General features: G+C 38.1%; 1 long non-coding RNA gene across 1 annotated transcript in view; it reads right to left on the bottom strand.

Annotated features, from left to right (window-relative positions):
* The window catches only part of LOC134652052 (uncharacterized), a 39,808-nt gene extending 25,346 nt beyond the window's left edge, over positions 1-14,462 (bottom strand). The window contains exon 1 of the long non-coding RNA XR_010097154.1: positions 14,433-14,462. This is a non-coding gene — a long non-coding RNA (uncharacterized LOC134652052). The remainder of the gene's footprint in view (positions 1-14,432) is intronic.
* Between the last annotated feature and the right edge of the window lie 441 nt (positions 14,463-14,903).

The following is a 14,903-nucleotide window of genomic DNA, read 5'->3' as shown; positions in this document are numbered from 1 at the left end:
TGCATTAGAATAATTGCAACCGGCAACTCCCATGGCGTGGTTATTAAAAAAACATTAGACAATGTCATATTAATTAGTTTATGAGGAATATGTTTTGTTTAATTGGGTGTTGGGGAAAATTACGATGTTATGAGCATTTTTAGATTTTATACAGTGTGTAAAGTAAAGTTCGGTATATACAGTGTGAAAATCACACCACACCTTTACTTTACCCCTGAACTGTACCCCTAGTGTCTTTCAATAGCGCGACGTGACGTACGCGTTTGCGTTAAGTGTCATTTTGTATGGGATTTTGAGTTTCCAAAACGTCCCGCTTGGAGCGCTGTTCAGAATCCCATACAAAAATAGACAACGTAAACGCTCGTCACGAATGAAATTTACACTAGGGGTTCATGTGTTTTATTTCTAAGAAGCGCTGGTGGCTTAGCGGTAAGAGCGTGCGACTTGCAATCCGGAGGTCGCGGGTTCAAACCCCGGCTTGTACCAATGAGTTTTTTAGAACTTATGTACGGTACGAAATATCATTGATATTTACCAGCTGCTTTTCGGTGAAGGAAAACATCGTTAGTAAACCGGACTAATCCCAATAAGGCCTAGTTTCCCCTCTGGGTTGGAAGGGCTGAGGCAATCGCTTTCGTAAAAAACCGGCCAAGTGCGAGTCGGACTCGCGCACGGAGGGTTCCGCACCATCAACAAAAAATAAAGCAAAACAAGCAAAAAAACGGTCACCCATCCAAGTACTGACCCCGCCCGACGTTGCTTAACTTCGGTCAAAAATCACGTTTGTTGTATGGGAGCCCCACTTAAATCTTTATTTTATTTTATTTTTAGTATTTGTTGTTATAGCGGCAACAGAAATACATCATCTGTGAAAATTTCAACTGTCTAGCTATCACGGTTCGTGAGATACAGCCTGGTGACAGACGGACGGACGGACGGACGGAGGGACGGACAGCGGAGTCTTAGTAATAGAGTCCCGTTTTTACCCTTTGGGTACGGAACCCTAAAAACTAATACCTACGTCAGCTCTTGGGATTAGTTGTCAAGCGGAACCCACTACTGGGTCACCAATGGGTCATAACACTTCACTAAAACATCAATTTATAAGCAGTTTCTAGCTGAAGTGCTTTTAATGCTAATTTAACCTTTGACCAGTGCATAAAATGACCAATAAAATATGTTTTATTGTTATTAAACCTTTCCTGTTTTGAGTAACTTGTATTGTGATACAAACAAGAAAACACAACTTCTTCTTCCTCCTCGCGTTATCCCGGCATTTTTGCCACGGCTCATGGGAGCCTGGGGTCTGCTTGGCAACTAATCCCAGTAATTGGCGTGGGCACTATTAATTTTTGCGAAAGCGACTGCCATCTGACCTTCCAACCCAGAGGGTAAACTATTAGGCCCGTATTGGGATTAGTCCGGTTTCCTCACGATGTTTTCCTTCACCGAAAAGCGACTGGTAAATATCAAATGTTATTTCGTACATAAGTTCCGAAAAACTCATTGGTACGAGCCGGGGTTCGAACTCGCGACCTCCGGATTGTAAGTCGCACGCTCTTACCGCTAGGCCACCAGCGGCAGCGCTTGTGGTATGAGCTTTTCCGAGGTTTTCTCGAGGGACTACACTTGACTACAGTAATGGGTCCTACGAGAAAGGAGTGTACCTAGGTACAGTTTTATAGGGTCGGGTTGCGGCGCCCATAGGATACGGTGACCGCTTACCATCAGGCGGACCGTGGGCTTGTTTGCCACCGACGTGGTTTAAAAAACCTTTTTACTAATAGCAACAATTGGCAGGCAAAAATATATATATTTTTTAAAGCATTAATTGGTTTATTCTGGAACACTTTTAGGTACAGAAATTAAATTTTATTTAATAATTAATTAATTATTTTAAATATTATAAGCAAGATTTGTGAATAAACGCTTTATTTATTTATTTTATCATCTTACAAATGGTTTAGGTAATTATTAGGTTTTAGTATTGTTGTAGGTAGGTATTTAACAAGATACACAACTGTACGGCTACCATCAGTTTGGCACTGACATAAACGCCGTCGAGAACGTAATTTACTTTCTATACATCTCGCTCGTACTCGCATATTTGTGCAAACGAGATGTATAGAAAGTAAATTACGTTCTCGATAGCGTAAATGTCAGTTTTGACACTGCCTGTCAGTGTCTCATGGTACGGGCTCAGGTCAAAGATGATACATACATGGACAGTAAAAGGTAAAGTCATACACAAAGTGAAGACATATTCCCACACTGAGGTTTATGAACAATTAGGTGTGTCGTCTATGGCAAATGGTCAACGGTCGTAAATTTGCCGAGGCGCAGACCACAGACCATTTAACGACAGTAATCCACTTCTTTGTATTATAAAGCGTCCTTTACGTCCATAAAAGACGTTTAATACGAGCCTTCACTCTATCTGCCTATCTACTTATTTAAAGCCTGACCAGGGACCCGTTTCTCAAAAGCTTGTAACTAGCAGATGTCACTTTTTGACAGCTTTTATTAGAAAGGGACTTCCACTTGTATTACAAGTTACAAGCTTTTGAGAAACGTGCCCAACGTATATATGATCACGCGCCATTATGCGGAATTTCATGAAACTAATGTTTTCATACGTGAACTGTCACCCCATACATGAGAATAACAGCGCCCTCTTGACAATGATCATATATTACTGGTTAGGCTTTACAGCATATGTATACGTATCGATTTTTTTATGATACAGGTGGCAAACGAGCAGAAGAATCTCCTGATGGTAAGAAATTACCATCACCTACGGACACCTCCAACATCAACAGCAAACGGGGTTTGAACCCATAGACTAGGAATCCTCTAGACGGAGTTTAGAGCAATCATTTCATAAAATCGATGCTGCCAAAAATACTGGGGTGCGGGAGACGAGGTGAGCGAATCCCGTGCCGTAATTGGTCCGTTCAAAGACACGGACCAATCACGGCACGGGATTCTGACACTTGACTCGAAGATGGAGTAAAACTACCGTATATTTGTGGCAGAGGGGGTAGCGTTACTATGCTCAGTCTAGAGGATGTCTTGTCTGTGTTTGAACCACAACCTCTGTTTTGCAAGCCACACGTATTTTCCGCTCCACTGCCACTAACTCTTATTTTATAGATTACTAGCGACCCGCCCCGGCTTCGCACGGGTTAAATTATACATAAACCTTTCGCTTGAATCACTCCATCTATTAAACAAGCAACAACGTTTGCACTCTGGGAGTGCCGATAGAAGTAAAAACTCACCTCACTATGTTACCGACGCCCGGTAACACGACACATACGTTTAGCGGAGGTATTCTATTTATTTATTATATATTATTAACATACTCAAATAAGATCACACTTTTTCATTGACATGTTTATTTACATACTGCCACCAGGGAGTCTTGTCAACTCATAGGAGTCTTGAAAAGGAGTCCGCAACATAAATGTCAAATAACATTGAGTTTTTCTTTATTGATTCTCACCTTACGGGCTTACGGTCACGTGATCGCCTTACGCCCCTTACGGTCACGTGATCGCCTTACGCTGTCTCGAGTTTATCATTTTTTTACCACCTCAAAAAGTGCCCAGCGCCGCTAAAGAAGCCCACTTCAAAAAACCGAATTAAAATCCGTTGCATAGTTTTAAAGATCTAAGCATACATAGGGATAGACAGGCAACGGGAAGCGACTTTGTTTTATACAATCTAGTGATGTAACTAGAAGTTTACTGGCTCTAAATTAGTCATTCGAGAAAATATCAGGGAGTGCCGGCAGAAGTGAAAACTCAATGATTAGTGCAAAATGCACTATGTATAATTGTGATTAACGCCATGTAGCGTTAGCGTTAATTACTTGAAACCCCTAAGCACATCACTGTTAGTACTCGAGTTATATTAATACCAGTTAGAGCTAAATTCACTAGATGGCATTTAAATCAATAAAGAAAGACTCAATGACATTACATGTAACAGTTTTTCATGTAATGTCATTGAGTTTTTCTTTATTGATTTAAATGTCATCTAAATGAGTGGCCATCTAAATCTTACGGTCTGATCTTGATCGTCTTAGAGTAACATTCCATTTCTGACCGCAGCTGCACTACTGGTACTGAACGCGCCGCTGTTACTGTCAATTGCCATAGTAAAATTGACAGCAGTGCAACTGCGGTTGGAAATGGACTGTTACCTTTACGCTGTCTCGAGTTTAACATTTTTCCCCACCTCAAAAAGTGCACAGCGCCGCTAAAGAAGTTTTCACTTCAATAATAAGATTTCATATAAGTACTTACATATTAAAGATAAGTAGTACTTACTGTCTGTAGAATTTCCCACGAAGATCATAAACAAACGGGTACTGCCTACCTGTTAATTTCATACCATTTTCTTACCTTTTGTAACGCAAGCAAACAATAACCTGACATTTATAACTAAAACCTTTAAGACAACTGCTATTTACCTATACTTTCTACTCCACTATTAGAAACACCTTTGACATTACAGTAAAAAATGTATTTTAAGAAAAAAGGATCCATAAAACAATTTAGGCTGCCATAAATTCAGTTCTAAGTAATATAACATAGAGTTAATTATTGCAAAAACGTCATTTGTAGTTACAGCATATTTTATTTGATAGTTTGCGAGTGTGAAGAGCCCAAGCCCATCAGTTGACAGCCACGAATGACTGGTCGCTATTGACCACTTTTCTGCAATAAAACAGTCACATTTCGAAAAGGTCGTACGTTATTTGACAGATAAATTTGCGGTAGGCAGGTTAGAATGTCGCTTACGATATTTTGGTTTTCGGTCTATAGTTTATGGTGCCCTAGGTGAAGATAGTAAAAGCTTAGCCTTTTGTATCTCAGTTAGTTTTATAGCTAGTATGGTCACACGGGTGAGACTTTTGGGGTCATCAGTTAATACGCAGAATGTTAAGCGATACGTACCTATTAAGTTGGATTATACATTATGCGAAAGTATGTTTGTTTAGATCTTTAATCCCGTGAACCGCCGCGTAGGCTGTCTTTAATAGCATTGCTTGTACCTAATCCAGGGGAGCGGAGAAAAGATGTGGAATTGTGGATTGCTAAAGCTATTGATTAAGATTATTAATTCCCGCACTTCACCTCTCATCTACACATGAAACAGGGAATCAGCCTTATGAGATGAGATGGGGAATACTTTCAATTATTCGTTAGTTTATGTACCAATTGTACTAACAAATAAAGCTATTAAAAAGCGGCCAAGTGCGAGTCGGACTCGCCCATGAAGGGTTCCGTATTTAGGCGATTTATGACGTATAAAAAAAACTACTTACTAGATCTCGTTCAAACCAATTTTCGGTGGAAGTTTACATGGTAATGTACATCATATATTTTTTTTAGTTTTATCATTCTCTTATTTTAGAAGTTACAGGGGGGGGGGGACACACATTTTACCACTTTGGAAGTGTCTCTCGCGCAAACTATTCAGTTTAGAAAAAAATGATATTAGAAACCTCAATATCATTTTTGAAGACCTATCCATGTGACTAAACACGTATGGGTTTGATGAAAAAAAAATTTTCGAGTTTCAGTTCTAAGTATGGGTACCCCCAAAATTTATTGTTTTTTTTCTATTTTTGTGTGAAAATCTTAATGCGGTTCACAGAATACATCTACTTACCAAGTTTCAACAGTATAGTTCTTATAGTTTCGGAGAAAAGTGGCTGTGACATACGGACAGACAGACAGACAGACAGACATGACGAATCTATAAGGGTTCCGTTTTTTGCCATTTGGCTACGGAACCCTAAAAACACTTTTTAAAATACAGTTGCTCAAAAAGTGCTACTTTACGTAGCTGTTTAGCGTTCGCAAAGTTGTTTTTTGCGAACTAGTGCTTTTTACTTTTGTTAAGTTTAATTCTGACCGTAATCGATAAGTACTAAGTACGTCACCACCAAAAAGTTTGGATGATCAAAAACTTTATAAGTAAGTGAGTTCGGGTAAGTTTCGGACGTTTTTAGGTGGGTTGAGATGATGTTGGATTTTATTTTTTTTCTCAGCTTGTGGATAGGGTACGGACATGATTCAAGTACAGAATTGATAATAATGAAATTCTCTATATGATTGAATTTTATTATCTTTCTAGACGTCATAGTAAGCGTCCGTCCGATCTTACACCATGCGCTCAATATTCAAGAAATTATGGTTGTCAAACTTTTAGATGTGGGGTCAATGAACCCATGTGGGGTCAATGAACCACGTGGGTTCATTGACACCATAAGCGCGGTAGGTTGAAAGAAGGTGATGAAAGAGGACATATGGATAAAATAATATGAAAATGGAGGAATTAATACGACCAAATCTTAATCAACCAAATTTTAATCAGTCTGCTATTATTAAGATAGATTAAGAAAATTTAAAATAAAGAAACTCTCATACATACATGCAACCCTGAACGTTGAAATCAATACACTCATATTTTAGGCAGTTGTATAATTAATTAACTATGTTTAAAATTCGTTTCATAGCACTTAAACCTACTTCTCATTTAAATTTGCGGTTATGTAAAAAAAACACCATTATATATACGTCTGTTAGAGAAATTTAATCAAGCATCGTGGTGACACGTATTAAAGTTTGAGTATCCCTGAGAAAATAAGATCGGATGAATTGCATCCGATCTTTGACCACTTCGAGTAAGACCAGATCTCGGCCTACAGGCATCGTATCAAAATTCCAAATATACAGATTTGTCACAAATTTAATAAAAATAACATACAATTTATAAAAGAAACAAATAATGCTCAAACTTACCAGTTATTGCAAAAAAACTAGCGGAAGGTATATCCGGATGCGAAATAAAAACTCATTTTTTGTACTTTTTTACTTAACGGCACAATGCACGCGTCTGGTCTGTCACAGCAACAAGTGCGGACTGAAGAGGGGTGCGGAACAAAATGGCGCATCGCATCACCTTGCCAGCATTAATAAATATCCCCACAATAGGCGGAAATTTGAATCATACGATCTTACCCGATGTCCGATCTTAGTCGAACTCACTTACATTTTTATTTTGACATTAGACATATACTAATAAAAAGTATTGTTACACGATATAAATTAAACATTTATTTATGTGATTAATTTTTGCAATGTAAATCAATGCTGAACGTAGTTTATAGTGCTGAATAATATATAAGTAATATAATTCCAATTCAAGCAAAAACTCGTAACTGTAACTGTAAGTACCTACTCATGTAAGTAATATTTGTTTTATTGTGAATTTTTCGCAAATGTATTAAAATACGTCGTTCAATGTACGTGTGAAAGTGTTATTATTTACTTGTCCCGTGTCTTTTATGAGCCGAAGGCGAATCTCGAGACTCGTCAATAATAACACACTTTTCACACTTGCATTGAAATGTAATAATATAAAGATATATATGTATAAAGAAACCCTAATATCGTTAACCATTACATTTATCTAAAGGAAACTAGCCTTCTAGGTCCGTATATTCTCCAATAGCACATTAAAAAGCTCCCACCACACATACATTTTTATTCCACACTTAATACCTAATCAGTAGCTCGCCTCCATACATCACGGGTCAAAGCACGTCGAGCAAATAGAAGTCAACACTAGCCGTGATTTATTATTTAATTATTGGCTTACACGGCTAAGTATAGACCGGCTATTTCGCATTCGCGTCACAGTTTGTCAAAACGGCGATCGGTACAGTAGGCCAGCATGAAAGCTGATATAATAGGGAGTATTACTGCAATGTTTTGCTACCAGAGTGCAGCACTAGCGCCTTTAGTAAACCATAGAGTAACTTATACATACTGTACCTTAAACTGTTTTTTGACAAATTTTCACAGACAATCAAATATGACATTGACACACAAAAGGTCTACCGGGAAATGCGAAATCGAAAAAAGGGTTAGATAACAAAATTTCGACTTTCGTTTGCGGTAGACCCTTAGATTGTGACTTATTATGGGAGCAGAGTTATGCGTAATATTCCCAATTATTATGCCTCAGTATCTATTTGACGGTTGTCACTGCTGGCCGGTGCCGGCGTTTGACCACCTCTAATGTGTGGTGTCCTGGACTAACATTTCTGAATGGACACCGACCGGTATAACCGAGGTTTTGACTCTGATTTGGAATACACCGTATTGCTAGGCCAGTCAGAAGAAACTGACCTACTGTCTCCTCGTATTTTGTGCGCCAATTTCCATACAATAGCGTTTGGCGCGCCACTCGCCGTCACTCCGCGCTACTGCTTCAGAATGCTTGTGGATATCTTCATACGTGCGGTGGATTATGGCTTTATGTCCGAGTAGTTGCATTGATTGCATCTCATTTTAGCTAGTTCCTAGTATAAGTTAGATTATTTAAACTTTTTTGAACAAAACATTAAAGTTTATAATTAACAAGAGCAGCTAAAAACGAACAAAACTAGCGCAGCTGAAAGGTCAACTTTAGCCAGCCTTTCTCCGAGATCACGGGAACAATGCCGTACTCGAAACGTCGGAGGTAATTTTAAAGTTTAAATAGGTATACGCAATCAAGTCACGTAAAATAAGATTGGCTTTTTTACTGTCGCCATTTAAAAAAGGCAAACTGAGCGCTTAGAATTTACAGTAGGTAGATCAAATTGACATACATCTAAGGACAGGGCTTACTTACTAAGAATGGTGCTAGTTCAGCGCTTTCACTCACTATTTCGAGCCAATCGTGCAGTCTACCGCAACTAGTTGCGACCAATCGCGCGCGTGATGCGAGCTCATCAACCAATCGCGTTATGGCGTTAGGCTGCACGATTGGCTCGAATTCGCGTCCGTGACACCGATGTAGGTAATTGCCCCATTCTTATTGCCCGTAAGGCCCGTCCTAAGATATAAATATGTCAATGCAGTAGATACTTTTAATTCAAGTCATCCATTTCTCGTGTTATTCAACAGCCTCATTCGAACCTGTCATTTTTAATAGCCGCGATAGATTGCGCCCTTATGGGCTAAATGTCAGATAATGTCATTTATTACTATGACTATATTCCTATTTAGGGCGCGAGCTTTTACTTAAATGAAATGATCAATCCAACAACTTTGGATAAAAACAATAAAAATAAAAACAATACAATAACATCTTTGAAACTTTGAAACTTAGGTGCTAAATTTATCAACATTTTTTTATGATATAGGAATTATGAGGCAATCGCCTGATAATAATAAGCAATTGGCCTGATGACAAATTTTGAAATCCCTTTTATCATTGACGGTACACTTGTACTGGTTCCGGAAAACACAATATTTCAGCTATACTCATAAGATTTAACATAAATAATTTCATTTTTTTATAGCTAGTTTAAACCTCGCGCGAAAACGCCTCGCAAGCCATTTGTGACGTCATTAATCAGTTGGTGGAAGGGTGATAGACATTGTTTACATACTTACAGTTACGAATTTTCCCTTGAATCCGAATGATATTGTTAATTCAGCACCATATATTACGATTAGGGATGATAAATACATTACAGACATTAATTACAATAACTCATTTTATACAAAAACTCTCACACGGTTGCAATTTAAGATGAACTATTTAGATACATGTAAATTCTGAGTGAAATCACCGAGCGCCGGTTTTACTTTTTCATTTTTCATTTTTTCTGGTTCCGACAGCCAACATGGCAATGATAGGAATTCCATTCAGCCAAATAATTAAAAAAGTTTTTTGGTGAAATATCGTATTATTTAGCATTTTATTTATTTAATTACAAATAAATATTTACATCGTGTAATAATATTTTTTGGGGTGCCCTATTGATATTCCGAGAAAAATTACGCCGATTTTTGTTTCGCCGACAACGATTCGCCGACGGGTTGTTTGGCAGAGTAACGATTGGCCGAATCTCATTACGCATAATAGTCGTTTGCGAGAGTAGTCAATAAGCAGAACATTGATACGCATATTTACTATTCGTAGAATAATCATTTAGTAACTGTCATAATTACCCGAGAAACCATTGGTCGAAACACAATAGGTCGAATGTTCATTTGGCATATTATTGACTAGCAGAACTTAGAATATTCTTACCCCCGGAGTTACACACAATGTTTTTCATCACACTTGCGAAGAAAGAACTAAATTTTAATCGAAATAATTATAAACTAAGGTGAGAGTTCAAATATTTTGATGAAGTTTACCTGATGATGATGATTGTTTTGATGATGATTTACTTTAAGTAATATGTTCAGCGATTACTCCGGCACCCATGGTCCGATTTGAGTAAGTTACCTTCGAGGTATTCCCATAATAATTTTCTTCTTTAATCTTTATTCTGAGGAAATGACGGAACTTCTAAATTTTTAAAGGCATGTGTATTATGATTTGGATATTTTCTAAAATAACTCAAGCATTTCCTCCCGAAATCCACCAATTTGATGTAGTGCAATTGTAGCCTCACTACATATTCGCTAATTTCTTCGTAACTTACTTTATATACATATGTATACCTACTTAACGCATTTAATTAAAAAATGATAATATTTTATATCATCCTTTGTTGCGAAAATAAAATTATATGTATAATGTGAACCGTTATTCGACTAAACATTGCTTAAACGAAACAGTTACTCTGCCAAATGGAAATCGTCCGATAATAGTTCAGCTAATTTACACAGAAGCGAACTGAACTGTATGTGAACCAAGAGTTTGCGTAACGTTAGTCGACCAAAAGTTACATTTACAAATAAATGACTCTGCGAAACGTTGTTCGGCGAGTCGTTGTCGGCGAATCGATAATCTGCTAAAAGTTTCTCGGAGAATCATTAGGTACCCATTTTTTGGACGTAATAAATGTTTAGTGGCGAAATAATATTTTTTTTGAACCTCCAAACTCTTTGGTGAGGATGTATGGATTACGGTCAATGAGGATTGATGACGTCACTCCTTAGCTCGCTTCTGATTGGCGTTTCAGTCAAAATGGCTGATTGGAGAATCTTGCACTTTTATTTTATTGAATATATTAATCATCCTAATGTTTATACTGAAACTGGGCCATTTTTTAGAACCATATTAACATATGTTTCTATGAAACCATTATTTCCATGATTCTTTGTCATTACCGTCGCTCATGGACACCTGCAACACCAGAGGGGTTGCAAGTGCGTTGCCGGAATTCAAGATGAAAGTAGGTACGCTCTTTTTATTATGATTTGAAGGTCGTATCGGTCCGTGCCTAATGCCCGCCGCCCGCTAAGTTCAAGTCACGTCACAAATTTATGTCGATTTTTACTGCCATTAAATCAATAATGCTCTTAAATTTCTTCTTTATAATAAATATAATATATGTATATTTATTTCCTTGTGATGATTCCCATAGGACCCATAGGTATATTTAATAAATAGCCTCGTTAAATATACAATGGTTGGCGTAAACCGCTCGGTAATCGATCACAATCACACCTGCATGACAAAACGGTTGCATGGCATGACAGTAATTACCCTTCGTTTTGACAGTTCGCCATTCTGATGCGCCTGCGGCCACTGTTTATTCCACATCTATGGATCTATAAATCTTCGTTTTGTGGCGTTTTGACGTGACATTTTGTTTTTAAACACAATTAGGTGATTATTAAGCTTTTTTTCTACTCCAGCACTTAAATGTGTCAATTAAATGACTGACAGTGATATCTAAAGCAATGTCATTTGAATGCTTTGTCTATAGGCTCATAAGATGACTGCTAGCAGTCATCTTATGAGTATAATACAACTGCTTTATTTTTTTTAAAGATACAAGTTCCGATCATCTTGATTGAAAGAGGTATGTTTTCATTTACAATAATAACTCTTTTTTTTTTTAAATAATAACTCAATTTTTTTTAATAAAAACTCTTTTTTTTATAATAACTCTTTTTTTTAATAATAACCTTTTTTTTTTTTTTTTTTTTTTTTTTTTTTTTTTTTTTTTTTTTTTTTTTTTTTTTTTTTTTGCTGCAGCTGTCATAGAAAAAGTAATGTATGCAACAGCTCATAATTGGTTCTTAAAATTCTCGGGTCTTTTTTTACAAAACTCGACTACGTCTCGTTTTGTAACTTCGACCCTTGAATTTTAAGAACCCTTATTATATCACTGTTGCATAAACTACTATTATGCCACTGCACTTTACTTATTTTTCACTATTAATATCTCATGAGAAACTGTGACATTAGCAATTTTATTACTATTATTTAGTATAAGGTGTTATGAGCATGCTGTATTTCAGATGTTCCATTGATATTTAATATGAACTGTATTTGAAATAAGAACTATTTACTACCGTAAAATTTTTGACGTGAAATGCTTAAACAACATGGCGACAATTTAGTATGGATTTTTTTTAGTTCTATTTTATTTAATTTCTACTATTTTATGTCGCACTATAATTCCGTCTTGAGGTAGTTGACCATCATAGTTAGCTATATGTAATTGAAATATAGGTACTCACTCGATTTTGGCAGAATTGTGCTAAACTGCGCGGTAGCCATAGACAATTGAGTGAAGTGAAGTAAAGTGAAAAATGAAAGACATATCTCGTTGCTCCCAAAAACGTGCAGAATGTGGAATGAGTTACCTCCTGAGGTATATACGTACTTGATTCTTTTGCGCTACGACATGTGGTTATTCAAGAAGCGGGTATAAGGTTCTCAAGGGTAGACAACGCTTAAGTGGCACCGCCGATGTTGCTTATGTCCATGGGCTACGGTGACCGCTTCCCATCAGGCGGCTCGTCCGCTCATTTGCTCACTATTACATAAAAAATCATAGGAGAAAACATAATCAAAAGGCTCATACACACTCAACCGGTCGGCTGAATTATCATAATGCGGCGATAAATATTCGATGTTCGCCGAGCGAGACATCTGCATGCTGATTGCATGCCGGCCTGTGTGCACTCTTTAAGACTGTGACTAACAACCCAACATTGACTATGAAAACAATCAACCAACATGGGAAATTAAGTTAAAAATAGATATCGTAATTTTTAAACCCCATTCTCATTTCTCATGCGTCGCACATTGTGGCTGTCGCCTGCGGTATTTCCGGACCGATACGACCTTCAAACCTTCAAGAAAAGAGCGTACTCCCATCTTAAAGGCCGGCAGCGCACTTACAACCCTTCTGGTGTCCATGGGCGGCGGTAATCGCTTACCATCAGGTGATGCGTCTGCTCGTTTGCCTCCTATATCATAAAAAAAATATCGTCTCTCGAAAAATCCTCGGCTTGCCTTTGCTTTGCTTGTGGCTAAACTGTCTTGAGCACTGAAAATATTGGCAAACGTTTTTCTTGTGACATACCTAGTCTTAAACACACTATCTCTAATTACATTAGGAAATAACTAGAAGTGCTAGCTCAGGCACGGATCCAAGCAGCCCGGAACAGCGTGAGAACTGTTGTTCCTAGCTTGTTGGTACTGTCCACACAGAGCTGAGTGATAAGCGATTAGCGTTTAATGTTCGTCTAGAACCAGCAGATCCATTGCAAGTGCGCACGCATATTATACGCTCTTCTGATGAAGTATGAAGAAAGTACAGGATCCTATAACCTTCTTTTTAGGGTTCCTTACCCAAAGGGTAAAAACGGGACCCTATTACTAAGACTCTGCTGTCGGTCCGTCCGTCCGTCCGTCCGTCCGTCCATCCGTCCGTCCGTCCGTCTGTCACCAGGCTGTATCTCACGAACCGTGATAGCTAGACAGTTGAAATTTTCACAGATGATGTATTTCTGTTGCCGCTATAACAACAAATACTAAAAACAGAATAAAATAAAGATTTAAGTGGGGCTCCCATACAACAAACGTGATTTTTGACCGAAGTTAAGCAACGTCGGGCGGGGTCAGTACTTGGATGGGTGACCGTTTTTTTTGTTGATGGTGCAGAACCCTCCGTGCGCGAGTCCGACTCGCACTTGGTCGGTTTTTATTAACGTAACTAGATACAAGTACCTAACGTTTAGGTATTTGGGAAATCTATACAAAAATATGTGTAGCCGCTTCGGCTGTATGGTGCAGTCTAAATCTGTAACCCTAATAAGGTTACAAGGCAGCGCAGTTATAAAAGGGCGTAAGTTCCAGGTAACACGTATGCCCTTTTAAACCTAAGCTGCGCGAGACTTGTACCCTTTTTCACTAGAGCCTCAGAAATGTAGGTACGGGGAGCCATGCCGTATGTGTGTGACGTCATGTGTCGTCAACCAGTCTTCGTATGAGTAGGTACTTAGATATGATGCGTCAACACTTATGTTACCACCATATGGGTCTCTATTATTTCCCAAATCGTTTTAAGCCATAATGTATTGTTTGCCCGCATTTTCGTTAGTCTTAATTCATTTAGTTCAGAAACGCGTCATTTATAAGGATTGCCATAAAACAAACCTAACCTATCTATAGGATAACCTAACGAAAATCCTAACGGTTTCAATTTTATGACTACTGATAATATGACAAACAATAGGTACATTATGACTTAAAACTTTATGGGAAACAACGGGACCCCTACCACCATTCTCTTATCCCTTGGACTGTAGGCGTGTTTGTTCCCCGCGTTGACTTAAGGCCAGCGACCCTTCCGGCTCCGTCCGCAAATATCCACCACAAATATTTTGAGAGTGGACATTCTCGAGCTTTCCGAGCCTGAGAAATGTCTAGACCAGGGATGTTGCGGATGCAGATTTTTTGACATCCGCGGATGCGGATGCGGATGCGGATTTTTAAAGGCTCATATCCGCGGATGCGGATGCGGATGCGGATGTCAAGATTAGCTACTTAGAAAACGTCAAATATTAAATTTTTAGTATCTTTTTATTAAAAAAAACCAAACGTTTAGTATTTGAGCAAGAATATAGGTGCGT

Source organism: Cydia amplana, chromosome 11 (assembly GCF_948474715.1).
Source record: "Cydia amplana chromosome 11, ilCydAmpl1.1, whole genome shotgun sequence".
Classification (NCBI taxonomy): Eukaryota; Metazoa; Arthropoda; class Insecta; order Lepidoptera; family Tortricidae; genus Cydia; species Cydia amplana.
Note: the sequence above shows the minus strand (reverse complement) of the source record. Positions and strands in the feature narration are given on the sequence as shown.